The sequence below is a fragment of the Hetaerina americana genome, unplaced genomic scaffold, assembly GCF_022747635.1.
Source record: "Hetaerina americana unplaced genomic scaffold, ioHetAmer1.1.p SCAF_12, whole genome shotgun sequence".
NCBI lineage: Eukaryota > Metazoa > Arthropoda > Insecta > Odonata > Calopterygidae > Hetaerina > Hetaerina americana.
The window spans coordinates 34,498,268-34,524,232 of NW_027286292.1; the positions used below are offsets into that span (position 1 = coordinate 34,498,268).

The 25,965-nt window shown below is 39.7% G+C and overlaps 1 protein-coding gene across 6 annotated transcripts in view; it reads left to right on the plus strand.

The window, feature by feature from the left end:
- The window catches only part of Cirl (Calcium-independent receptor for alpha-latrotoxin), a 148,371-nt gene that overhangs the window by 29,709 nt on the left and 92,697 nt on the right, over positions 1-25,965 (plus strand). The window contains exon 1 of one of the 6 annotated variants that reach the window (XM_071582886.1): positions 25,285-25,304. The exons of the other annotated variants lie outside the window; for them this stretch is intronic. The gene's annotated coding sequence lies outside the window, so the exon portion shown is untranslated. Of the gene's footprint in view, positions 1-25,284; positions 25,305-25,965 lie in introns of those variants that run through there. 6 annotated transcript variants of the gene reach the window in all.

Consider the following 25,965-nt stretch of genomic DNA (forward strand, 5'->3'; position numbering starts at 1 on the left):
CTTATGAGTCGAGTGACGTGTGGAGATGTTGGAAATCATCTGGTTGCTAATCACATTTTAAATGATTTTGATCAGGTATCAGAATCGACTTTTGCCAGTTTGCTTTAAACTGTTAAAGAGAGAGAAAAATCAAAATATTATATCAAAAACCTGTGTGATACAAGGTCATATCTTATTTTAAGTTAAACTAAAAAAATAAAACGTAAATTTTTCCTCGGAAGCCAGCATGTTCTCATTCTCACGGCTTAGAACAAAAACACCGTTAAAAATGAAATTTTAATGGTAAATTTCAGAATTTCGATTATCGTAACCCAAAAATCATCAAATTGTGAAGGTAAATTTAGCTATGGCGAAAATCAAAATAGCGACCAAGCTTTTATTTTTAGTCGTGTGGAAAATCTAGTTTGTGTACTGAAGAAATTGTCATTTCCTAGCATTCACTGCATTTTGAAGTGATAGCGTGTTTTAAAAATTTTAATTTTTTTGTATTTTTAAACTTTTGACTCCCACTCGCTTTTCCTTGTTCGCTCAAGCAATTTTCCTACCCAACGGCATGCCGACTACTCGTAAGTCCAACGCTCAACCCATGCGAAATAGAACCTTCACCCCTCAAAAGCATTACTTTCGGTATTGGCCTTTTTACCTTTCAGAAAAATCGGAATTATCCATTCAAATTTTGGCTCCCCTCACTATGATGGATAAATTTCCGTGGATAGGGTTAATGCTTGGGTTACTTAACGTATACCAATCCGGGGTGGAAGGTTCAACTCAAATTTAATAGATATTGTAATAATATTTTTAATTTAATAATATTACATTATCATCGGGAATACGTTTAGTATGTGGTGTTTTAATTTTATTGATCATCGGGAATTCCAAGCATCAACCTCAAATTTTTAACATTCACAAAACCAATCATAGCGTGTAAAAAGAATTGACAGTCATTGGTGGTGCGTCATTATTTATCAAAGTTTAAAATAATAATATCTCTGAATTTATTTGGAGGGACGGGATTGCGTACGTATATAATGTGATTGTATAGCTTCTCTCGAGTACATTTACTGTCAAATTCTTATGAATGTATTCCTCAATTATTAGTTAATTTGCGAGTGGAATGTGGTGGACCGTTTTGTGAAGTTTCCTGGAGCTTTTTCGTATTTCTCCGAGTGAGTTTTCGAAGAGCTTGTATCCCTTCCTAATTATACATCCGCCAGATCAATACACCGAGACTTCTGTGATAGCTTGCGTCTTACGGTTCCAATTCGAAGCCAAGCCCGGACCTACTGGCACTGACTCCCGGTCGTCACTTCATGTGCGACAATTCTTTACCTCCCGGCGACGCTCCGTCGTGTACCCAAGTGGAAAGAACTGGGTCAAAAATATTAGGAATTTTGGTATACACGTAATGCGTTTGAAAATAAATTGTTCTGACACCTAAATTACAGTGTGGTTGTTATCATCGTCCTATGCGATGAAATCTTATTTTTATCTCTTTTGTTTGTTAGCATCCGAGCAGAGAAAGGCTAAAAGATGCATTTTTCACTTCCTGGGACAAAATGAAAACACCATTCAAGTTATTTCCCGGTACACGACCACGTGTATGCCCGAAGTACTGGGAAGTGTCTTGACAGCGTTTCACGAGTCGAGAGTCTTGACACTAACAATGTGACAAGCGACTTCTACTTCGGAGGGCTCAGTATGCTCACTCCCACCACTTGTGCTGCTGGCCTTCTTTTTCTTCTGCTACACCCTCTTCTGATTCTCGCTTTTTTTTAAGCGCGCAGGAACTTCATGTGGAACAGTCCTTTTCATTATTTTCCCTGTTCACTGGTGCTACTCCGGAAACAAAACCTGAATTAATTCGGAAATTGGCATTTCTCGTAGCGTTTACTTGTTTCATTTTAGTGGAATCCCTAAATGTAATTATACCTAAATAAAGACAATAATAGATACCGATGACATCTGTAATTATCTCTGTATTAATTTTTGTCGCCTAATCCTTTTGTTGTTTTCAGGACGCCTCGACTAATTCTGACCTAAATTGCCCATTTCCATGTTCCGTGATCGTTGGGAAACCTCCTCTTTCCTGCGGAGTTTCGTTGTTTATTATACTTGTAGCTTTTTAATTACTTCAATTTTTTTCACCATTGTTTGTTGGGGCGAGATTGCAGTTGATCGTTCGCTGTTGGGACCAAGCACTCTTAAGTCACGTTGTATATTTCCGTTTGAAGCACGTCGCCAGCGGTTTTTTTGCAACTTTAGGAAGTTCTTTTATTACGCGTAGCTAAAGCACATCTGATAAGGAACGGCTTTTGACTAAGTTTGATATTTGTTGAATAGTTTAGATTCCATGCCACGTGGATTTCCATTCTCTTTTCAGAGTAATCGAAATACAATTCGCGTAATGGTCACCGCTGAGGAGGCAGTAGCACTTTTGTTATTATCACATTTATTTTTTGAGTAAAGATATATGTTTAGAAGAACGTTGTTGAAACTCATTTTTGAAATTGAAACAATAGAATTTTCTCCGTTGGAAGCTGTAATCATTGGGACTGGTGGACCAGCCACCAGTCCCAATGAATGCAAGCAACATTTAGGCTTGAAATTTAATGGTGATGATAGCGGCTAACTCGGAAATTCATATAATCAGTTCGTGAGATAGTTGTAATTTGTATGTAAAACAGTTTTTGAGCTATTATAATGGCTCATTTGAAGATTTGAGTCTCCAATTTACTCAGCAGTCGGCTTCAATGCCAGAAAGAATAACTTTCACGGGATGCCATCGCGATGACCTTAGTTCGCATCAATATTTACTGAAATAGTTTTAGCTCTCTGTCGCCGCAGTGTAAATTAAGTAGCGGATCGTATTTTCTATTTGAAAGAAAAATTAAAGTTCTTTTTTTTTTGACCGTAAAATAATATATTAAGCCAAGTTTTGGAAGACTGAAATTCGCCCTCTGCTAATACATTTGTTATAACAGTTGCAGCGAATTTTTTTTGCTGCTCCATCCCCTCTCTTACTTCTTATCAAATGTTATCTTAGAACCGCTGGACTAAGTGACTATTTTAGTAGTCTCCGTGAATTCGTAATCAATTGATAGCAATAACTTTAATTTGTATAAATATGCATGAATTTAATAGAAGTAGGTGCTACATAGGTGTTTTAAGTTGTCACGCTATCCTTCTCGATTGACTGTCGATATTTTAAAATGTATTCGGAGTTGCTTCTTGTCAGCATTTTGAATGACGACAATGTTTGACGATGCTGTCAAGTTTCCTCCGTAATTGATGGTAAAACGAAACTGTGCGAAATGCAACTGCATGCAACAGGATGATGCTAGTGCTGCATGATGACCTTAAACGAAATTAACTGTCGAGTTAACTTTGTTTCAGGTGTATAATCCACCTAGAAGTATTCTATTTAGATTTTTCGATGGAAATATATATTTTAAAAATTTTTCCCATGTTGCTATAAGTGAACGAATTTGAGTAAATTTGCTAAATTAAATCGGAATAAGTAGTCATCGTGGGTCGCGGTAGTCCAGTGGGTAGAGCGTTGGACTGCTGACCGGAGGGTCCCAGGTTCGATTCCCGGGCAATGCACTCTGGGCACCTGCAGCTCCACCCAAGCTAAAGTGATTTTTCGGGTACCAGGTCTTCCTGGGGAACCATAACCGGCACAGGGAAAGGAACTGGCCCCCCTACCCTGATGTGTGAATTTTCACACGCTGTATAGGGCTTAGTACTGGGTTATCTCTACCATCACCTACTAAACCGACCTTCGGGTTGATTACTGTGTTTAAGTAGTCATCATTCATTTTTTTGTGACAAATTCTCTAGTATTGACCTCTAACTGCGTAATAAAGGGTGGTGTCCTCACCCTCCATGCTTTGCGATAGGGTTCAAATACGTGGCGCTAGCACTAATCATTGAATATGGCTCGAAAGATGGGATGCTTTAGGGAGCGTTGTCTCTCTGGAAGACGTCCTTAATCGCGACCCTAGTATCGAAACCGTGTATCAATTTTTTTAATCGTCGTTTTTAGCAGTTTAATTTGGTGACACAACACCGCATTGAGCTTACCCTGTATATTATTTGGCGTTTTGGTAACGTTCCCGTGTAGCATTGCAAAAGTCCACCAATAGAAATATTCATGCGTTAGTTATAGAAGTCTCAATATTTCCCCAGAAAGAAAGACTTTTTAAAATATCTAACGTTACATGAATTATATTTCAAAATACGTTTGGCTGATTTTATGGATTCAGTACTCTACTGTTTAATTTTACCACAGTTTTACATGGTTAGTAATATCACGTTTAATCTTAATACCACACTTGCGACATCATTCCTTAATGGATTCACAATGGTCAATTTCCGGTATGCGTGGCTAGCTAAAAACCTTATTATCTATTAATCTAACCGTGCTACCCGCGTCATCCATTCTTACCGCAATCCCTTTCCATGCCTCTCCTATCCGTTACTCTGGATATAATTAAAAGAACGCTCTCGGAAACGGGAAATTGTGTCATATTCCCTCATCCATTACGGCCCGCTCCGGATGTTCATCCGCTACACCAGTAGTACAGTACGATGAGTATAGAGATTTGAGGTATCCCATCCCTCAGTTTTCTCTGTCTTGAGATAGTTATTTCTAATTCTGCAAATGTTTGAATAATGGCGGCAGCAAAGCTGGAAATAACCAGAAAAATGTAGTTGATCAAGTCGTGAACTGTGAAATGCGGAGAACAGGATTTTGCCCTTATTTGCTACGTCAAAGGTTGCGAACCATTTGGAAGCTGGTCGCTGATTGGTCGGTTGAAAGGATGGCCTCTCTCAAATATGCTGCCATAATCTGCGAGGTACAATTAGTGTAAGGTCTTAGATGCACTTGCTGTAGAATAACGCGGGAGTATTCAAATTGATAACATAAGCGACTATAATGCTTTCATCATAGTATAGTACAAGCTCTGGTCTAATGCCCAAATGGGCTTTAGCCCTTTCCTCTCTCCTCTTTGCTATACTATGTTAGTTAGTGACAAACAACCAATTATGGATAAAGAGAAGTTTTAATGCAACATTGATACATTTATGCATTTCAGTATAAGTCTGGTGCCAATTGAGGAGTTCACTTGGTGCGGGAAAAGTGTGCGGGTATCATGTGATTCTTACCATTTTTCGCCACGGAAATTATTCTTAATTGGACTGAAAAGATAGATGTCATGCTTTAAAACCTTTGCAGTGACACCTGTATGTTGCAGAATTAAATGTTATTTCTTACAATCTAACATTAAAATAATCATCATCATCAGTATTTAAACCTTACGATTCATTAATTGCAGCTCTCCGTTTCTCTTTATTCAATGTTATTTCCCTCAACCCCTTGATATCTTTTGTTTCACGTCCTTAATTTGTACTATTTATTCACTTGTCTCTTGGTATTCCTAACTAGATCTACCCTTCAATTTTACATTCTATTATGTTTCTTACAAATCCATTTTGACTCGATATGTGTCCAATCCATTTAGATCTTCGTTGCCGTAAGAGTTCTCCGTATTGCCCTTTCCTCTTCTGTCCTTCTCTATACACTGTCCTCCCCAACTTTGTTTGTTCTTTTGTTATTTAGAATTATTCTCCAGCACCATGTTTCTAAGGCTAATTCTTCGCTAGTCGACTTTTCCTACGTTCCATGCCTCCGATCCGTAGACTGCTATGCTCCAAATGAAAATTTTGACTAACTTATCCATAGGCTTCCGCGTCGTCTATCTGATGAAGGATCCATGCTGCTTACGGGAAATACCGTCGCGTAGATGTGTTGATGGACCACTCTGTCGCCCTTAGTCCTAGAGGTGTCTCGTGTGCTTCAACCTGAAGACGCGTCCAGGACGGGGGGCGAAACAGTTGTCCATGAACACTCCTACCTGATAGTAATTCCCGGAAGCAGCATGGATCCTTCATTTTGACAAACTGCTTCCTTAAGTGCAACCTTAGGTTCTTTGAACATAGTAGTTGCCGCGTCTTCATGAAGGCCTCCTAAGCTTGAGTTATTTGTCGTTTGAAATCGGTCGAACTCCTTCCATTCCAATTTATTCTGCTGCCCTGGTAGATGAAGGATTCCCCTTCAACAGTTCAATATGTACTATGGTCGCATTTGTATAGCTTAACTTGTTTCTTAAATCTCGTTCTGAACAGGATATAGTCTACTTGGTATCTTGCTCTGTCCCCGGAAATCTTCCATGGGTACCCCAGCATCCTCCATATCTTGTTCTCCGATGTTGCTGATGAAGAGAGTGTTAGCTGCTATTGTGTTTTTCTCGGTACACAATTCTATTTGTCTTGCTCCCGAGGCATTCCGTTTTCCCAATCCGTACTATCCCACGCTACTTCCATCTCGGCTCTCCCCTTCTGAAACTTTCCATTGCGATTATGTTCTCCTTACAGATTACTGCTTCTAGAATCCGTCTTTAAGTTATTCGTGTATACCCTCGCTCTCCTCTTCTGGATGGTTGGACGTTTGCATCTACACCTGCTCTATAGGATAGCCCTCTACTACTATCATCATAATTCTCTCGTATTGCCAGCACGATTCATTCCGATACATTTTTAGTGTGATGATCTCTCCGGGAATCTTCCGTTCGTGTCCCGAGTATATCGCACTGTATCCGTCACTCAAGATGTCGTCGGGAGCGACCAACTTACACTCCGTCATTTCCTGGATATCTATCCCCAGTCTATCCATCAGAGCAATTTTCAACTTCCCGCATACTCCCAGTGCCTTATGGTTCCATATCACTGGCCTGAATTGTTCACCTTCCCTTCCCAGTAGCCCTGACCTGGAGGTTTGGGTTACAGGGTTCGTCCGGAAAATAAGTTTACTGAGCTCAGGAAAAAAATTTATTACACTTTTACATATCTTAAGCTAATATTCCTCAAAATAGGACCCTTGTGAGTCGATACACTTGTTCCAGCGGCGTTCCTGGAACGCTCCCCCGAAGGCATCATCGGGAACCTCTCGAAGACTCGTCGTCGACCTCTTCTCTGCCCTCCACGAACATCTTGTGCCACCGAAAGATCATGTTTCTGGACATGGCTGACTCCCCGTAAGCCTGATTAATCATACCGACAGTTTCGGTAGACGATTTCCCAAGCTTTACCGCAAATTTGATGGAATAACGCTGCTCCAAAAACTTCGGCATCGCGTTCCGTGACGTGGGTCGAGCGTGGAGGTTCGCGTTAACAGAGCTCGTCACTACACCACAGCTCAAGAGCCGACTGCCTTTTTCAGCGTCGCTTGCCAACATACCCCCCTCCAATCGCAGCCCGTCAGAGCGGTGCTGGGCGCGCCTGTAGCGGCGGGAAAAAATCAGTGCACTTATTTTCCGGACGAACCCTGTATTACTTGAATTAGAGGCTGTATCTTCTTGGGAGACTACTGCGGTCGTTTCACGTTGCCCTCCACATCGCATACTGTGGCCAATTTCATGATTTTCACTCTTGCTGTGCCACAGCTGTGCCAGTTGATACCGGACCAATCTTCAATATCTGCGCCATCAGTGCCTTATGATGAAACTGCCTCTCACCATTAGTGCAGGGTATTTTGTTGCAGACGCAATTTTTTTTCGTGGCTGATTGCGGAGGATTGTTTGCCTCTTGAGAAATGAATCGAAGACGTTCGTAGTCGGACTCACACCCCTGAGCTACCTCCGCCGAATAAAAATTCCCTAACTGTGAATAGAATCACGGACATTCGACTCGGCCGACCGATACTCTAGCTGTTAATCTATAAGGAAATCGCATTATAAAAATCCAAGGACGATAATCATTGAAATATCATATGCATATATATATGCATATATATATGCATATGTATATATATATATATATATATATATATATATATATATATATATGCATATATATATATATATATATATATATGCATATATCAAACCATACACACAGTAATCAACCCGAAAGTCGGTTTGGTAGGTGATGGTAGAGTTCACCCAGTACTAAGCTCGGCGGCGTGTGAAATTCACACATCAGGGTAGGGGGGGCAGTTCCTTTCCCTGTGCCGGTTATGGTTTCGCAGGAAGATCTGGTATCAGATAAATCAAAAATCTTGGGTGGAGCTGCAGGTGCCCAGAGTGCCTTTCCCGGGAATCGAGCGGGGACCCTCCGGTCAGCAGTCCAACGCTCTACCCCCTGGACTACCGCGACTCATATATATATATACATATATATATATATATATATATATATATATATATATATATATATATATATATATATATATATATATATATATCGGTGATAAAGTAGGCATACGAGCTATGGATATCAGACGATTGCATATTAGCTTCAAAACCGTTTTTTGCTGGCCATAATTTCTTTGGGTTTTGTATCCATTACATGCCTCAGAATATTTTTCTATTTTCAGAAAATAGATGTCGTATTTTATGAATAATAAAAATTTCAATTTATGTCTTCTTCGCCAAGGGATGGATCAGTTTTTTAATATTTAGGCAGATTTAGGTATACAGCAGCCATAACAGGATTAAATTCACTTTCGGTTTCCCAGTTAACGTGCATAAAATAATCTATAACTTAGGGAAATATTGGGAGTTGAATGAAAATCTGATGGTACAAGTATGCAAATCTTGAGGTGTCATTGAAGTGTGGTAGCCCAGCAGCCAAACTTAAGAGAACATTACGGAGCTAGTTTCCATGGCACTTCATGGAGTCAGGAGGTATATTAAAAAAAAGTGAAAATCGAAATGGGTCTCCGGAAAAACTGGTCCGGTCGGCGGAGAATGCCCACATGTATTTTCTTGGTCGTCGTTGGCGGTATTGAAGTTGGGTTGCTGACAGAGATGATATTAATATTGAGCACGCGTGTCTAGTCAGCCGATAATTGATATTGAGATATATTTAATTGTTTCAGTCTCACAATTTATTTTGGGTGATTAAATGAAATAAGGAATTGGAATTCACTGACGATGGATATGATGAAGTTTGGGCAGGATGAATTTTTCATCAATTTTAATACCCTAATATGCAACTTTTGCCTCGAAAAATGTTTTACTTGTGGTGAATTCATTTGAGCCCTTAGTTTCATAGCTTTCGTACGTTAAACGCGACGGGACGGGTTTGAGGAGTTGTTTCATGCTTTTTGCCAGTTGATTGATATCATTTGCCTCTCTTAAAACTTAATCATGGCATATATCCGCGGTTCAATTTTTATTTTTACATTAAATAGGCCGCCGTTTTGTTAAATTTCGCCACCTGCACCTCACCTCACCACATTTGGCTAGCGGACCAGATAAATGATTGCGATGGAAACGCGATAGCGTCGAAAAGTCTCGTAGTCGACACTAAAATTAAGAAGGCGGCAATGGTGGTGTCGTCAATCGAGTGCAGGCGGTTTCCTTTAAATAAAATAAGCATAACTCTACGTAGCTGGCCTTGTTATTCGGTGTTAATCATTGTGTTAAACATAGGAATGATCGTAATTTTATGGTTATGCTTCCGTTCTCAACTTTTAATTATATCCTCGAAATGTTCTGCTTTCTTTAAATTTTTATGGGAAGTCAAACCCTAAAGCTGGCGTCACTAGAGGTGCAATGTCCCTTTACGCCCCCCCCCCCCTTTCATCCAACTGGCCTGACGGGTTTTTGCTAGAGACTCGACCCGTAAAAACAGCTCGCCGAATTTTTGTGAATGTGCCCACTCAGCCGAACCCTGTGTTCGTAAATATTACAAATGTTCTCTTTGTAAGTGGGCTCCCAAGACGTTGCTTGCCACTTGTGAAATAAGGGAATGTATATTTAAATTGGCGTTGTAAAGCCTGCCAGAAATTTGAGTCGCATGGAGCCTCGTAATATTCCTGGTTTATGTTAGTCTTCTCTTTTTGACTGGTTAAAGTAATGGAAATATATTTGCGATAAATAAGTACTCCTAATTTATGTCGATAAAGGTAAAATCGTGTATGCATGGATATAAATGGTTTGCAATTTACACAGTTTAGTTCACAAAACCGCTGCCCACGTTTATTGTGCTCAATCTTGGGGTTGTCTATTCTATATGCTATAAACTCAACTGATAAAAAACTGCTCTGTGATTGGTTTAATTAGGACTGTTAACGGAAACTCAAGATTCCTCGAAACCTAATAAGCTGCAATAAATAAATAGATATTCCGCCCATCAAAGTCATGCCGACAGAAGCAGTTTTTAACATTAACTGGCGTGCGGACCGGATACTACTGGAAACCAGAACCAGACTAATTGAAAACTTGAAGAATTTTCTTTCCGCTGTCCACAGTTTTTATGCAACTAGTTTAAGCGACTAATATTACGCATTTTGTTTTCTGTTCAATAAATTTCTCAGTTTCAGCTTTCCCAAAGTGTTATCTGTCAAGAAAAAGAAAATAATTGAATAAATGCTTGATGATTTCCTGACATACCTCCATTTGGAACATACTCGTACATTTCTGCATGAATTATTGCCAGAAAATAGAATGTAGGCTCGAAGCTGGAAACGCGGCTGCATGTGTATCAATCCTGTTTCTCTCGTTTGAAATCGTTTTTCTGTTAATTGTTTACAGATTTTTATAATTTTGGTGAAAAATTTAAGTTTCCAGTGAAAAAGCATTCAGTACTCAAGGAGATGCTGGAGTGGAAAATTAAATTCCAAAGAATAATTAATTAGTTGCAAGTTTGAATTAAATTAGCCAGCATAGTGAAGTTTATATTTTCAAATGAGATGGCTTCAGAATTCCGAAGATGCAATTCATATTTTCAGACCAAAAAGTTGACGGTCATACCTGATGATCCCTTGCCACTCTCATCCCATTATTAAGTTACCCTCGGGGTCGGTCTTAGGCCTTAGAGGTTTCGGGCCATGGGTGGTGAAGGGTCTGCTTCTTCCCGTGGCGGAGGCTCATCGTAGTGAAACAACTGTAATTACATGTATTCTATCTACTTCGACCTTTTTTGAGTTCTTCCGCCATTTTGCTCGGTAGCCTCCTAGGGTCTTTTTTTTATATTCCTCGGTGCTGATGTAATAGCTCTCTCCCCTAATTTGAGTTAATCAATTTCCTCTTGCCGTTTAAACTTAACCAATGTTCATGACCTAACAAGTATTTAAGTCATTTAGTACTCGGCGAGCAAATTTCTCTTAATAAGAGGTTAATCTGAAAGTGTACTTTTTCGTCTATACCAATTAGTCAGTGCTACGCTGGTAGAGAGTTGATTTTACTTAATTTTGAAGTATTACTGCGGTGCTAGTTTATAAATGTTATGGATTAAGTTCAACTAATTCCAGAAATCGGGAAACGGGAGTAAAATGACGCTGAGCCAATGTATCGTTTTTCTAAGTTAAAATCAATGTGGTGTAATTTGAGGTTCCAATTTTGAGATTCACATTAATGAAACTCCAGCAGTGGATGATTTTTAATGTAGATCTTTAAAAACCAAGTAAATCCTCAACATTCTTTCTCCTATGCCTTGAAAAGCCCCCCGCCTCGAAATGTCATCATCACAATGATCCTTGTCTTTCTTTCCTTTTTGTTCTCTGCCAAAATTTTATTGTGAACTTAGGTACTATCCTTTCTCTTTTATCCTCGTGAATTCCATTTTGCATTTTATCCACCTGCTCTCTTTCCAGAGCTCGCATTGGTTTTAAAACAAGGTGCTAACACTTGAAATTACATAGGCAAGCTGCGATCGTAATGGTATGGCTTACTCTAAAACTTTCAACTGTTAAAGTTATTCGCATAACTTGATAATAAATGTGAAACTCCAATAGCCGTAAACAGTTTAAGTTTCACATTTAGTTGGAGTTTCACATTTATTATATATTACTAGCCGTAAGAGCTCATTTTTATCAATATACATAAATTGAGTTTTATTTTTAGGTACAGTGCAGTTTGAAGAGCTAAGGTTTGTAATGCACGAATGAGTTATTATCCTGCTTACAATAATTTCAGTAGACGAGCTGTTAAGAGTGATATCGAGGGGGGGGGTGGTCTTGAGATGAGCTAAGCGAAGAGGGTTCATGCTTTTTACGAATGAAATCAATGTTATAGACCCCTTTTGAGTGGCGTAAAGCGATGGAGAGGAAAATAAATCTCAAAAGCTTCATAATGATTATATGAAATAGACGGCAAATGAAAGTTGTCTAATGAAAAATGTCCGTAAATGAGGGATGGAACAAAGGGATATTTTGTAGAAAATTACCTGAGCAATAGTTATTGACATATTGTTATTAGGATAAAATCAAAATGGTTTCTGTTTTAATTATAATATCTCCTATGTAATGTAAGCAATGTAAGCTTACTTTTTTGATGAATTGTCGTTGCAGTAGTCAAGATGAATTAAAAACTGAATTGTGAGGTGATACTTCACGTACCGCTATCCAAGTCATCACGGGCCACTGTCAAACCGAGCATTCTCCAAAACTTTAATTTAAACCTTCTCAAAACATCTGGAAACAGCAGCATAACTCGCGCTCGAATAGATGGGTGGACAATTATTTAGGTTTGAAGACGTCCGTGTCGAATTGGAGGCAAATATTTGTGAACTAATTGTTGGTTCGGAAATGAGACTAATTTTAGATAACTGTGTAACCTGTAACTTTCCCTATATTTCCCTCAATATTAATATTGCTCCATTAAATTTAAGTCTGATACAAGTATTCTAAACTTATCTATTCCATTCCATCTGGCTGAAAATAGTCATTTATATAATCAGTGGCCCCAGACTCGCTTGAGGAAGAAGAGACGATTGTTTTATCAATACTTTAATATATAATTATGTTGCTTATGAATTTTAGAAATTTGACAGAGATAAATACAGCTTTAACTTGTTCATTTGTTGATTTTCTTAGTCTCATAGTTCATGGTATGATTTCCTTGGTCTCCTTCGAAGCTCATCGTGGGCAAACTTCGTTTATATGAAGGTTTGACACTGAGCGTGGTATTGAAGAAGTGAAACTGTTAGAACAGAAGTGTTCATTTAGGTAGTTAAGGGGGGAAACGAGTCCCACGACAGGGATCAACTCGCTCCAGACGCAAGCAAGCAAACACTACGAGTACAAGCTCCTCGGTTGTTTACGGAAAAATTGTAATCTCTCCAGGGACAGCCTCAAGATTGAAGCACCTTAGCCATGTGTGGTAACTTACTGGGTTTTTTCCTCGGGACACTCCACTTCATACTGTATTTGAAGGGAAACTGCCGAGTTGTTTGCCGGATATTTGACCCTGCGTCAGGGACCGACCCAACTGAAGCTGACGGACACGAACCAGATGCCAAGTGCTTCACGAGTAAGATCTACCCTGCGCCAGGGATCAGCCTCGTGGGAAAGCATGTCTCGTCTATTTTATTATTCTTTAAGGATTGTGACAATTATTGGCCAGACACGCCAGGGCCTTTAAGGCGGGAGGCAGACGGAAATGATGTTGACGCAGCAGTAAACCAAGAAAGCTGCGTTTTGTTACGTCTCCTTCCTATTGGTTGGCCTTATTTAATCGTACGCTTAAATAACTATCACGTAAGCGAATAATGTCAGAAGCATGTGGCATTTGGGTAAGATGAATCAACTTTTCGCTTAAATAATCAGCTTTTAATCTTAACCAAGTCCTTCGGTAAAATCATGGGGAAGAATCGCTCGCCATTACGTGAATAATTTCTCCGTGTATGACGAGACAGCTTACAGATGCATAACACTTTTGTATAATATAAGCTGGATTTTTAGTCTTTGACTTGTTGCCGCAATTTTCATTCAGGAGAATTTAAAGATTGCCTACCATTTTCTTTGATGAGAAATCAAGATCCAGGACAAACCAATGCGGGAGGTTATTGTCTACGGTCTTCTGGTGTGTAAACTTCGTCTTATCTGTTGGTAATCTTATGTACATTTGAACACTTAGCCTAGGGGAACGGACGGAAAGTAAAGGGAAATATTTTCCCGTCCAATTTACGTTTGTGTTGCCATAATTATGTATTCGAAAATAAATAGTTTGATTGTATGATTATGAATTTCGCAGTGTGATGATTGGTTTTTAGCCCCATTCAATTCGTTGTCATTTACATTAGAGCTATGCCCGCAGTTTTTATCTAGTCTATTTCAGTTATGCATAAAATATGTGAAAATGAAATATCGTCGCCAATTTGCAACGAATAGGTGTAGGGAATATGTCTGTGATTTACGTTTCATGGTAGAGATCAATTTTTACTTCGCTCTGTTGTCGTTTTCGTTATGTTTTCCTTCTCAATGGCGTATGTTTATGTTCATGACAGTTGTGCTAGAGTGAGATCACGTCTTACCCGGTCCTTAGCGTAACATTTTCGTTGAGCAGTAATTCTAATACGCTCGTGATAAAAGTGAATGATTATTTAGGGTGAAATAAAATAGTAATAAGATAATCCCTTAGTATAATTTTTCCATAATAACCCCTTAAATTTGGCACGAGGAACCAGGTAATTTCAACGCATCATTACAGTTGGGTGTAATAGGTTTTTAAACCATCATGATTGAAATATAGGCAATAAAAATAGTAATTTCATCAAAAATGTTCTCAAGAGAAATATTCCCTTGAGTCCAAAGTTAATGTATTGGTTACGTGAAAGATGCACCTAGGTGTAGGCACGCAATAGGCACATGCATAGAACATTTAAAAACTTAAGAATATTCCTTGCCGTTCATTGCAGATAGGTAGGTGGGATGACTTCACTGGAAGCTGCAGTGCGATTGATGGCCCGCTGGGCTCGAAAAATGTGCATATAAAGTGAATTTGAATTAATTTTATTCGCGTTTAATTTGAAAGCCTTTAATTTCCTCAGGTTTCACCGCCCGAATCGGCGAAGCTTTAAAATGCGTGTGGTCGGTATTATTGATCTGACTTAAATTATTCGCGTTATAAAAACAGGTTTTTAACGTCCATAATATTTCCGAATTTTTTAATTATTCTTAAAGAGTACCGGGACAAGTTTCTCCTTGGCGGCAGAGGTTCACGACTTTTTTTTATCGAAGGGTGTGCGGGACGTGGAATGTAAAGGACATTAGAGAAATACATATTTCCATTCGCACTTGCTCTGAGGTGTCTAAAAATGAGAAGTTATGGAAGAATTAAGCTAACTCTGGTTAGTCATGGTGTGAGGCTTGGATTTTGGACATCATTCAAATGAACGGAGAAGCGCTATTTTATTAGTAGTAGTGGAAGTAATTGATGTCAAATGAATGTCTATTAACAATAGCTAGCGATTCTTTTCCAATGTCCATTGACCTTTCATTTGATAAGTTTTATTTTGTGCTTGCGATGCGCATAAATTGTTCATTTTGATAATTTTTTTAATTCAGTTAATTTATCCTTTTCAATTATATATCGTTTCTGTTTTTAACATTTGCGAATAGCAAATAGCAACGCTGGTGTTATCACACCATAATCAGTGTACTCGTGTATTATCACGCCAGGGTAAGTTATTTCCGGCCAAAATTGATACAAAATGTCAGTATAGCTTTAAATCATAGGTTATTTGTCGATTTACCTTAGTTGAATGCCGCTGTGTTAACATTACTTGAAACTCGTCCTCATAACTGGGAACCAGCCATCGTATCACTACGGCCGATTTTGACGTATGAAATTCTTCAAAATAATCAGATTATCAATTAAAATATTTCACTGCCTAAAGATATAAATTGTTTAATTTCTGTAAAAAATCAAATATTCTCAGTTGAATTCTTCAACTGACCACTTAAAGGCAAGGGAACTTTACCTCTGATGGTGCCCAGTGAATAATTATGTGCAGCAGCCAACTTTCTAATAACTGAGAACAAATAAAATTATGGATGATACCTATTAGTTTGCAGTCTAGATTCTTGTTTGAAACTTAGTGGTAATGTCATTGTTCACATTTAGTATAATTGGATTCGACGACTGTATTATGACCGATAGGGCTTAGTACGAACGAGTTACGAATAATACTTAACTATAATCAATAACCGGTATTTCGGAATTGAGTCTGGAATTTCTCTATCTCAGAGTGGACAAAAATAGGTTTTATATGGCGTCGTTGCTCCTAAGAAAAGCATTTTTATGAAATTAAGTATGTCAGATAATGCTGGCGCTAGAGTTTTTCCCAGTAGGGGACGTGGTAGTTAGTGGGTAGAGCGCTGAGCTACAGACCGGAGGGCCCGGGTTCGATTCGAATATAATGTGGGGTCCATAGCAATTACCTTGTTTTCACAAGTAAACTCATATGTTCTGAAAGTCTTAGTTTTGCTTCGTCTCTTCGTGAATTTATGTTGTATAGAACCCAAACGTCTTAACGCAAGTTCCCGAGATTATGCGCACTGATCAAAATGACTGGACTGATATGAGAAATCAGAATAGAAGTCGTGGTATTCTTTTCGTCAGCTTTGCCGAATATTATACACGGCAGGCTCGATTAGTGTTTCCGTTTACGTAGTAAAGGTTATTCAGCTTACAATTAGTGTGCGTCATGCTCTGCGAGGCGCCGTGGTGACGTGCGGCAGGGCGTGTTGGAACATCACCCTATAATTACGTAATTTTTTGTGAATCGGATGTGTCCGTGAAAGGGGTGGATTGTGGTTGCGTGGCTTTTCTATTGCAGCTCTTAGTTTATTAAATCTTGGTGTGGCCGCATCCAAAATCTTGCGAAGGAAAAATGGATATTTAATATTTATGTAGATAGTTTCCTTTTTATTTTCCTTTTGTCGTCGTGACATTTCGTTACAGCTGTGGTTTTCTTATTATTACCTCGATGACCGAAGGAAACTTGAGTGCCGATTACCTTGGTTCAATGCATTAGGCCAAAATGTAGTCATGATTTAACTGCGATGGGATGTTGGGTGTAAATGCACCAGCTAAAACGCAGGAAGCCTGGTAGCCCAGGGCGGCGGCGAGTCAAGTCATGGAGGGTAGAGGAGAGGCAGGTTGCACGAAGAAGGGGCGGAGGGGAAAGCGAAGAGAAAGCTGGCTCATGACGGGTAGGTTGGCCACAATAGGGTGTTTCCAGGTTTTTCCACCCGCTGTGCCGAAGTTTAGCTGCCGGCGGAAAGGGTCGAATTTCGAAGTTGGCGAGGAAGGGGCACGCTTGGGTTTACCGTAAACAATGGTACGCATGAGCCTTCTTCCCTTGGCGACCAGTTTTTCGAAACTAGTCTCTTCCAGTCCCAGAATTTTCCTCTACGGAGTACAAAAACTTTTGCGAAAGCCTCCGTCGTCCTCGTTCGGTATGCCGTGGTCAAGGGGCCCCCGTGGCGTATGGCTCCTAGTGGGCCCTGCGCAGGGCCCTGGGATGCCCTCTTTTGCCGGGCCCCAACAATCGTAACTCGACGCATAGGCGGGCAATGCGTCGTCCAGTTTACTAATTTACATAAATCTAGCATGCATTGAGTGTTTGCTTGAATAATCATTCAAAAATGTTCGTTTAGCATCTTCATTCGTGGCATTCCAATGCGCTTGACCTTTTACGTGAAACCGTGAGAACTGTCATCCCCCGCCTTTCTCTCGCTAATGGTGTGGCGGAAGGCTTTCGAAGTGCCTCGCGGCCACGCAGAGCTATAGGCTGGAAATTCGTTGCATCCTCCGAAGCGAAGCAAGGCATGCGCTCGAATCAGGCGTTGGACGTATAATTGAGATTTCCTTCGATTTGCGGAGATTATTTCGCCTTCGGGTCACTTTGAATTGAAAATCTGGTCCTAGTTCCAATCAAAGAGAAATATGGTGTCTCTTATGAAAGAGAAAATATATCGGTTAGCCTCGTTTTAATGATAGCTTTGAGGTGAGAACGTATTGAATCCAGGTTCCTTTCACTTTTATCTAATGGTATCTAACAAAACCTGTAAATTTTAGGCGTTGGAATGTTTAATAACCATAAATACTGTAATCAAGCCAAAGATCGGTTTGGTAAGTGATATTAGAACTTTTACTAATTCAAATGTTTCTCAGTCAGTCCCTGCCGGGGAGTATCATAGGGGTTATTAGAGCTTCAAAAATGCAGTCCTGAATGCGATTCGCTTTTTCAGGTTAGTCTTAATGAATCCTTTTTGCAAATGAGTTTTCAAACCACCACTAAATTTGGATGTTTTACTTCTGACCTATTCCATTGAAATAGTATTGTAGTTTCCATTACTCTTTAGGTAACACCGTTCGTGATCCTTGTTCCGTGGGCTAGATATAACGTTGCTGTATTTAATGGCTCCATCAGTCGATAGTAAAGAAAAGACTTGCGTTTAAGCTGGTTGGAAAAAAATTAAACGCCAGAAATTAATTGTAAATTTTCAGTTCCATCAAGAAAACAGGGGTAAAAGATTACTCGACCTAAGTTTTAAATTCCATCAACTCCAAAATGATTCTGACATCAAGATTTTTTTGATGGCTACATCTTTGAGAGTGGTGTCAGAATCAAAGACAGTCAATTAAATCGATACATTATCCTGAAATACGCTACGGAAGGGTGTGGCAGTGGGTATTAGGCCATCATCCAGTAATTATTAGTTGTTAATGGTAAATTATTGTGTCTTACTGTAAATCCTACTGTTGTGGTCTCGAATTATGCGAGGGAAAATAATTCCCTGCTACGATCGGCTCTGCATTGTTTTCCTAACATATCACTTTAATATAGCCTACCAATATATTTCGGTGCAAGGATTATTCCTTCACTATCAGCATTATTAGTTGTGGAATTTATGGTTTTAAGCATATGAATCGTATGATGGAGATAAGGGACAGAGTGGCGTGCCATTGGAGTGAGAGGGTCGACAGTCGTGCTTTCGTCCATGGCGAGGCTGGACATAATTATCCGCTTCCGTTAGACGTGTGTCTTCAAGTTAAAGCTTCCGAAATAACTCCTAAAATATTCCTTAATGCTGGTTGCTTCCCTAATTGCCATTCTTTTGTGTGCACTGAACTCCTCGGCAATTCTCATTCCTGAAATAGAACCCACATACCTCAGTGGGACAAATTGTAACTGTTTCCTCATTTCGGTTAAGAAATGGCTCTTCTCTGGTCTTATCTGTAATCTTTGGCAATACAGACAATATCCACGGTACCCATTATGTCGCCGCAACTAAGCGTGACAAGGGATAATTCCGCACAAAATATTACGAAATGGCGAGGAATTTACAATGAATTTATTTAAGTCCAGCGGCATGAATGAGTTCAGAACAGCTTTTATGCTTCAAATGCTGCTCTACGCGTGCGGCTGCGAATTGTAATCTAATTGTGGAAGTAACCAGGACATCTAGTGAAGTGAATACGCATTCCATATGCTAGCATAAGTGGTGTCTAATTAATAAAAGATAACATCGCGCCTATTCTTTTTCGTAATATTCCCCCCCCAGAAACCTTTTAATTAATCCAATTACATTGATATAAACGATTCAGTGAATCCAATACTTCCTGCTGCCAAAGCCTAAAACTCGACTTCATTTATTGACTACCGTGTATCACCTAATATCGTGTGAACATAAGCAATTCATTCCTGGGCCTCAATAACTAGTGTGTGTGCATTTCTACACTGCTACTGGCCTGAAAAAATAATAACAAAGCGAAATACGATATTCTATGAAAGGGCTGTCATCAATATTTTCCTGCTGGCGTTGGCCAGAATATTTAACCTGGGAGTTGAATTAATACCATGGTCAGAGAATCCGAGCGTGATATTGATTGTTTGCCGCTGTTTTCCATCGTCTCTATTCAAATAATCCCAAATTTATCGTGTTTTGTTTTAAGCGGAGATCGTTACCGTGTTTGTTTACCCTAAAAATGCATTTGTTAATGAATTATTTTCCTTATTGAGTTAGCTCATATATGCTGTTTACTCAGCCGACGAAAATTCACGGCGTGAACAACGTGATCAGGAGTTTACGAGACTAAAAGGAGATATGCATTTCAGGAGTCACCGGAGTTAATAGACACTTTTTAATTTGTTTTTATTAAAGTATGTTGAAAAGAATTTAATGCAAACTGCATGCATTTTAGTCATTATAATACTCGAAAAAAATAAGGATAACGAATCCTGAATAGTTATTCATCAGCGTGGGCTTAAAGTCATCCTTTTTGCTGATGAAGCTATGTGAACTTTCACTTGAATTTACAGCGCTACAGTAGGAGGATTAGTTTTGGAACATTTATCTTCACATTGCAACGCAATACACGATCGTTTGCTACCTGCCGCGCATGTTTCCACGTTTGAATTTTTACTAAACAAGCGATGTTCTCTCACCGTCGTAGGTAATGTGTAGAACCTATAGTCATAATTGTAGCTGGTATCGTTTAAATTGAGATTAAACTGAGATAAATAAGTGTTTTACTGGTGGCAGAGATTTTCTACGAAGGATGTACGCGAAATTGCTCATCCTCGCGTCTTTCTCTCCCGTTACTGCTTGCTCACATCGCCCCCCTTCAGCATCTCTCGTCGTGACTCATTTCTTGCGTCGACGGTATTTGCTGTGATTTTCATGAATCGATGACAGAAGAAATGCTTACCTCGTACTTATTTTATGATGATGCCTCTTTTTCTGTGGTTTCAGAGAGGGGAGCCCATTGTTCGTTTGCCGGCTCAATTGTCTCCTTCCCCCCCTCCTTAATCACTACCCAGGCCTTCTCTTTGCTGTCTCCAGTTGAATTTATGTAGCTTGCAGAAAAAAAAGCTATCATTGTATCCGGGACCCATTCCGAACGGAATGAGGCACCCTTGCTCCGCTATATTAGTCTCGGAAAAAAGTATCAAAATGATCGGACGTAAAATTATATCAATTTATTTCCTCCCGCATAAGACGATTTTTTCCTTTTCATTGTAAAATGTTCATCTAAAATTAACCTTCGCCTCTTGCGTCTGAAGTCAAACATCGTCAGTCACAGGTAATTGTATGTTTCTCTATAGCATAAACGAAAGGTATGGTTTTCTGGTGGATTATTTCCACAAGTAATCCAAGTATGCGAGAATTCGTTTCAGTTGACCTTTGGTTGACTCTCACCATTGGAAAGCTCTGAGTAGGGGGATTCTCTTATAAGTTTCAGTCGCTAGTTTAAGGTGCCTGAGCAAAGTATTATAGTCAATTTACAATAAACTGCGAGCAAAGAATATTTGCGAGTAGTTGTAGTTTTATGGGAGACGACCGACATCTAATGCCATTTGCGCCATTAGGGATGGATGGGAAAGGAAGGGTGGAGAGAAACCCGGCGTCGGCATTAGCCCACTCTAATTGTAATCATATAAATCTATAACGAACGCATCACGTTTATCTGAATTTGCTAGAAAAGGCTGGTCGCTGACTAGCAGGTTCATGTCGAGGATTTCGAAGGATCCAGTTCCGCCCAATAAGCGCTTAACAATAAGCATTTTTATGTATTGTGCAGTATGTTCTGAAACTGTTCCGTAAAGTTTTTCAGGTATTAGGTGGTGTCTGTCCTGGAGTTCTTTCGTTGAGCTGCTAAATAATCATCGTGTAGTTATAATTTTGGAAAATTAATCGAAATTAAAGAAAACCTTCGTCTTTTGGTATCACCTGAAGATAGTTGGAGTAAGAAGGTTTAGAAAAAAATATTATTATTTGGTAATCTACCGGTTAAGGTAGGTTTTGGATGGACACAGCTACCAAGTAAATATTTTGTCCCTTCTAAAATCACGACACAACACCCTACAACAAGTCCATAGTCCTCTTTATGTACTTCCTTCCTCCCTTCATCCCATCCATCCTCCCGATCCTATTCCTGCCCCTTCCTCGTTTGCCTTACATTCTCCCCTTTATCACAGTCTGCAACAACCCTCTGCTGATCAATATGTTTTTCATCCTTTTTCCTGTCTCCTTATGATTTCTCCCAACAATCCCCTTCCCTCACCCACCTGTACCAAGTACTTCCTCATTTGTTTTCTTCTCGGTCCATTTCACCTTTTCCATTCTTCTCCACACCCACATTTCAAAAGCCTCCAGTCTACGTCTATCCTCCTGCTTCAATGACCAAGTTTCCGCGCCGTACATGCTACGCTCCATATCAATGTTTTTACGAGTCTTTTCTTAACATCCTTACTCAACGTCCCTGTCATCAACTCCCTCCTCCTTGTGAAAGCCTCTTTGCCTAGCGCAATTCTTCTCCTTACGTCCCTACTACTTTGACCATGTTGGTCCAAAACACTTCCCAGATACGTAAACTGTTCTACCTGCTCTAGTTTTTGCCCTCGTATTTTAATGTTTAGCTTAGCCTTTTTCTTTCTAGAAAACCGCATAACCTTTTTTTTATTGATATTGATTATTATCCCATACCTGTCACACTGAATTTCCAATTCTCTCAGCAATGCTTGCAACCCCTTGGCTGACTGACAAACTAAAGCTTGGTCACCACGAACCTAACTGATTTTACTAATTCCCCGCCTACCTTCATTCCTACCTCAAGTTCTTCCCATGCCTCTTTAAACATTTCCTCTACATAAAGGTAGAAAAGCAATGGTGATAATGGAAACCCTGCCTTACACCTCTTCCTAGCACTGCGCAGCCGGACTCTCCGTCCCCCAGTCGCACCTGAGAAGTCTGAGATATGTACAGGTTGTGGACTAATCTCCTGTCCCTCCAATCTATTCCTTTGTTCCGCAATATACTCATTGGTTCTTCCCAATTAACTCTTGTCAAACGTCTTTTCGAAATCTACGAAATAGGCAAACACATGTAGATATATTCTATATTGCTGTCGATTAGTGATCTCATTCCTGCAATGGCATCGCACATGTCTCTCCCCTTCCTAAATCCTAAGTGATCATCCCCTAAGTAATCATTTGTCCTGTGGAAAAGGCTATTCGGGTCTTCCGGGTCAGCCCCTCAAAAGGCACCGCGTCATTTCCTGCATTGGTGACTCCTACGTGTCGGAAAACGAATCGTTCTCTATCATCAGGGCCAGAAATCATTTGCCCTGCTCCCCATCCGTATGTTGATGATTCTGAGAGCCACTTAAGCTGCATGGGAAATCAAACGTATTATTTTGTGGTCCTCACATGATGTAGTCTTTACTTTTTCGGAATTGGAACAATCACCGATCTCACTTAGTCTTCCGGCCAGATTCCTTCCTCATAAGTACTACGGATCAGTCCATATATCCTCTTCCTCCCATATTTTCCTAAACATTTCAGTAGTTCCGAGAGAATGTTATCTACCCACGCGGCCTTATTTAATTTCATCTCCCTTAATGTCCTTTCTATCTCACCATCGAGTATGCCTGGACCTAAGCTATCTTCCTCTGCGTCATGTTCCTTTTCTATGTCTAACCTTGTTGGTCTAAGTTCTTTACTATACAGTTCTTCTATATATTCCTTCCATCTCTCTTGGATCTTATCTGTGTCAACAATTATCTTACCCGCCTTATCTCTATCCGTTAGCTTAGATCTTTCCTTCTTACTTCCCGATAGAGATTTAACATTGCAGTATAGCGCACCAATTTCACCCTTCCTCTGCAAACTTTCCATATCCTCGCAACGTGTTTTCCACCATACTGCTTTTTCTTTATATGTTGCCCGTTTATATTTATCATTTAACTCTTTGTACTTCCTTTGGCCTAACTCTGTGTTTACGTTCTTCCGTTTTCTTCTCTCATCTATCTTTGTAATCATCTCATCCGTGATCCATGGTTTCCTTGTCCTTTTCCAATTAATGGTTCCTATAGTTTCTTTTGTGGCTTTCGATACCCCTTTCTTAAAGCATTCGCATTTTTCTTCGATAGTACTTAGCTCTTTTCCCTCATTCATGATTTCCTCTACAACCTGCTGTTACTTTTTCAATCCAGTCAATGCTTCTATACTCCATTTCCTAACCCTCCGCCCCTGCCTAATATTTTTGAATCGGAGGCAAGACTTTATGGGGACTAAATTGTGATCCGAGTCCGCATCCGCTCGCGGGAAGCTGTGCGAATTAATCACAGTTTCTGAATCTGCCCAACCATAGTATAATCTGTTACCTTTCAGAGCCATGTAGCATTTTCCTTGTGTACCTATGCCTTTCGTGGTGTCTAAACCAAGTGTTGGTGATGACTAACCCCTGTGTCCGGCATAATCCAATTGCTTTCTCCCCGTGGTCATTCCTTGTACCTAAAGTGTAGTACCCCACCTCGTTACCATCTCTTCCTTCGCCTACTGTCGCATACCAATCACAATCAATTGTTTCCCCTCAGGAACGTACGCGATTATGTCCTCCAACTGATCGTATGCTCTATTGACTTCTTCCTCGTTATGATTGCTCGGTGGCATGTGCCGAGTATACCTGAACAGTGACTAAGTTCCTCGGTCCAGTTTTATCTCTACGGGTAATATTCTATCCGTTGGTTGATCTATGTTGACTACGCTTCTTCCTACCTTTTTATTCAATATTATGGCAACCGCTCTGTCTCTCGTCTCCTCCATTCGACCTATCTGGCACGCATATATATATATATATATATATATATATATATATATATATATATATATATATATATGTTTTGCGCCATGTTATATATATTTAAGTAATGATACAGCGTACGATTATAATGAAATGAAAAATGGTAAGGTGTAGAATAACATTTATGTGGATTTTTTTTTCTTGAGATATAGTGTATTGTAGTATGATGTACACTTCGAACCCTGGTTCGTATGTAATTTTGCCTTATGCTTGGGTTAATTCAACTTAAAACTGATTTTTCCTGGCTATGATATACCTGGTGAATTTACATTAGCGAAGGCAAAATCAATATCCTCTGTGCATATCATTCCTTTATATCAGTCGTCCTAAAATATCTTCGAGTAGCTCTAGTTTCCTGGACCTTGTATTCTTTAGTTTTCCATAGTTGTGCAGTTGGGGTGAGAAATTCATCAGTTTGCTGTTTCTCCTATTTTTTCTCATGGGTTCATAAATAACTATTTTCAAAATGTTCCTTCGTGTCCGATATACAGTAATAGTGAGCTCTGTTTTGAACATCGAGTTAACCATCCAAGAGAAATCATTAATTTTGTCTCGCCCGGTCCTGTGAGTTTCGTGCTCAGTGTACTAGCTTAGTTGTTATAATGCGTCAAAAATTCAAATAGACGCGCTCATGACCCCATTTGGCCAGCTTAAGTTATGGCGCTTTGGAAGAGCGGCAGGTGTCGGACCCGTCCCACTGTTTTGTGCGAGCCTTCATTTGATCCTGTGTGTTTCTCCCCCAGTTCGTCTCGCCCTGCCGACGACCCTCTAGAATGCGACGAACGTAAAGGATGTTGACCTTAGCCCCCTGCCACACGCCCTTTGTCACCGCGGTTGGTATGGCGTGTATTTGGTTATTGTGAGTTCTTTTGTGTGCGTATGTAATCTCTACACCTTCTGCTGTCATACCTAGCTTCGAGTTGCAATTTGTGTCGCTGAGTTATTAGTAGCAACAGTCAAGGGGTCAGCCCATTCTCTAACGCGAGCATGAGTTGTATTACTGTGCATATTTGTTTTGTAATTAAAATGACGGAAAAGCGAACGTTACCCGGTGCTTATTTTAAATCACTGTTGGCATAAATCTACGTGCTATTGGTGTTCTCATTTGCAAGGTATAAATAATGAAACATTGACCAGTTTTTAGGATTACAGAAAGAGATTTCCCCTAGTTTTGGTTTCCCACACCATAGGCAACCCCCGGCAACCGTTGTCATAAACTTTTATGACGCGTATTCTTTCAAGTTTTTTTTAAGCCAGTGATAAAGAGCAATTTATGGTTTTTAAGATTCGAATTAGTGTCGGAGATCTTCTTGGAGTCGCTTGGAGAATGGGAAAGGGCCAAATTAAATTCTGCTAAGTGTGAAATTGGGTATTTTTAAAGGTGAGCATTTAAATGAGGGGAAAATACTGGTGGATAACTTTTGAAATGAGCTCGGGAACTCTTCGAATGGGAGGAAATGTGAATGAAGTCCTTGCGTTTATTAATATTATTTGAGTGCCATTAGAAACCGGCAGCAGGA